Source organism: Phyllobates terribilis, unplaced genomic scaffold, assembly GCF_046119375.1.
Source record: "Phyllobates terribilis strain yellow unplaced genomic scaffold, ASM4611937v1 Scaffold_234__1_contigs__length_3078370, whole genome shotgun sequence".
NCBI lineage: Eukaryota > Metazoa > Chordata > Amphibia > Anura > Dendrobatidae > Phyllobates > Phyllobates terribilis.
In genome coordinates, this window is record NW_027362994.1 from 80,001 (window position 1) to 82,882 (window position 2,882).

The following is a 2,882-nucleotide window of genomic DNA, read 5'->3' on the forward strand; positions in this document are numbered from 1 at the left end:
AATAGGGCCAATTATGCTAATGACACTGGGCTCAAACTCTGTCAGAGCTTCAACTGAGTGTGATCCGATTCTCTCGCAGCACAGATATGGAGAAGATGGAGAACTTAATTTCTCCATCTTCTCCATAGTCTCTGTGAGTGTTCATCGGACTGCACTTGGATGACATCCGAGTGCAGTCCAATGTTTTACGTGCACCCATAGACTTGTATGGGTGCACATGGTCCGAATATCGAATGAGATTATTTTCTCATGCCAATAATCGCACTGTCCCATAGTATAACATAGAGCCGAGTCCTATCCGATAAAACATCACATAGCATTCGGCCGTGTTATACGACAGTGTGAGCGAGCCCTTAGAGTCAAGGAATATTTACATGTAGATGATGATATTACTCTCCAAGTGTATATTTTTTTAGGCGAGTTCATAGTAAATGCTTTGCATTTTTGACATGTGATCAACTAAAGAACAAGAAACGGAAAATAGTTTGGAGGACTTGCATGTCCTTTTTTATTTATTATGAGAAAATCATAAAAGATCCCGTTTTTTAACCATGCTGTGACTTTCTGCTGAGGGAGAGGGAGAGAGCTGCCCTATTCAGAGTCTGTAATAAGACCTGCTGACAAAAGTGTTGAAGATACAGTCTAATGTGAATTAACAATGAAAAAAAGTTAATTTAACAAATGGCTTGTATTTTTTTTAATACAAACTTTTTTGTCTTTACAGCTCCTTTAAAGGGAATCTGTCATCAGGTTTTTGCCACCTAATCTGAGAGCAGCATAATGTAGGGTTAGAGGCACTGATTCCAGTAATGTGTCACTTACTGGGCTGCTTAGTGTTGTTTTGATAAAATCATTGATTTGTCAGAAGGTAATTATCACTAGATGACTAGTAAGTTCTGTAGGACCCCACCCCCATCACTGATCAGTAGATTTCTGTGTACAATGAGCATGGGCAGAAAGCTGCCAATCAGTGGTGTGGGTGGGGCTATACAGAGCGCAGCATTCAGAGAGCTGCTAGATCTGCAGCAGATAAAACAAAACGGTGATTTTCTCAAAATGACAACAAGCAGCTGAAAAAGTGACACATCGCTGGAATCAGGGTATCTGCCCCAATATTGTGCTGCTCTCAGATGAGGCAGCACAATTAATATTATGCCAAATTAATTTCCCGTGAACTATCACATGATCTATCACAGGGGATCATGTGACATGTCACGTGATAAATCAGGTGTGTGGAGGGGGCCCGCGCCTTCTAAACTGCCCGGGGCCCTTGCTACTCTTAATCCACCTCTGCCTATATCCCCGGAGCGGCCTGGATGCCCAGTATGCCGGCGAGTCGCATACCTTGGGCGACTTTAAAGAAAGGCTGTATAGCCTGTTCAAAGTTTATCCCCTGACAGAAGAACAGAAGGTAAGCATACTGATAGGGCAGTTAACTGGTGCGGCCCAGCGGGAGGTAAAGTCTTGGACAGCTGAGGAGAAAAGGACTGTAAGGGGGGTTCTGACCCGTCTACGGGACACCTTTGATACCCGTACCTCAGCAGAAATCAAAATGCGGTTCTATGGATGTAAGCAGCGAGCTCAAGATAGCATCCGAGATTATGCCCTAAATTTACAGGAAGCCTTGGGGGCAATTAAGCAAGCTGACCCTGGCAGCGTGCAGGATACAGATAAACTATTGACTGACCAGTTCATAGAAGGTCTGCTGTCCAGCGCCCACAGAACCCAGCTGCGCCTCATGGCCCTACAGAACCCCGATTTGACTTTTGCACAGTTCAAAGATAGGGCCATCCGGGTGCTCCGAGAACCTGCACCGGGTGGCGCTGTAGCTTCCCGGCGCCCTGCCATCCCTTACCACCAGGGGGCGGCGCCCTATCCCGCAGACCTTGTGGGGGCTGATGCGCAGGCCCTAAATCCATCCCCGCCTGCAAACCTGCACCATCAGGTCCAAGAACTAACAAAGAGTGTTGCTGCATTGACCAGGACCATACAGTCATTACAAATGGACCCGTCAGGACCAATCAAGCTGGCTTCCAGTCCGGAGGATGTCCCGTGGCGTCGACGGAGGAGGATCCCGTCGTTCAGAGGGAGGCCCGCCGATCATTACACTGAGGATGGACAGCCGATTTGCCGCTGTTGCAGCTAGCCGGGACACGTAGCCAGGTACTGTACTTTAAATGGGTCCGACCTGGGGCAAAGGGCCAACCCCCAGGCATAAGGTCATCAGGCCCATCTAATTGGCGTGATAAGTACGTAGGGGGACGCCCGGTTTTACCCGTAGTGCTGGACGGTATACCCATAAGTGCACTGCTGGACACCGGGTCCCAAGTGACTACCATCCCCTATGTACTTTTCAAGCAGTACTGGAGTGACACTGATATAACTCGTTATCCAGACGATGACTTGAGCATCATCGCCAGCAATGGTCAACCCGTGCCGCAGGTGGGGTTCAGAGAGATGACCATTAAGATTGGTAAACTTGAACTGCCGGCACAGGGAGTGATCATTGTGGACATTGACCGTCGAGAAAGTCACCCTAAAATAACCTTGGGTACTAATGTGATTGAAAATTGTCTTTCAGAAGTAATTGTAATTTTGCAGCAGGTGGCGATGAATGCAAGCTCCAGCCAACAGAGGGTCCTCCAGAAGGAGATAAGAGCCCTGATGAGATGGCAACAGGTAGAACTGTCTGGTGGTGAGATCGGTAGCGTGAGGATGAGCGACCCGTTCCCCATTGCCATGCCCCCCAAAAGTGAAATGATCTGGTGTCGGACTGCAATCGGGTTAAGAGGGAGAGACTACCAAGCCATGGTAGAACCCGTGTACTCAGACAGCAGGCCCACCATTTTGACAGCCCGGGGGGTGGTCGATGTCCGCCATGG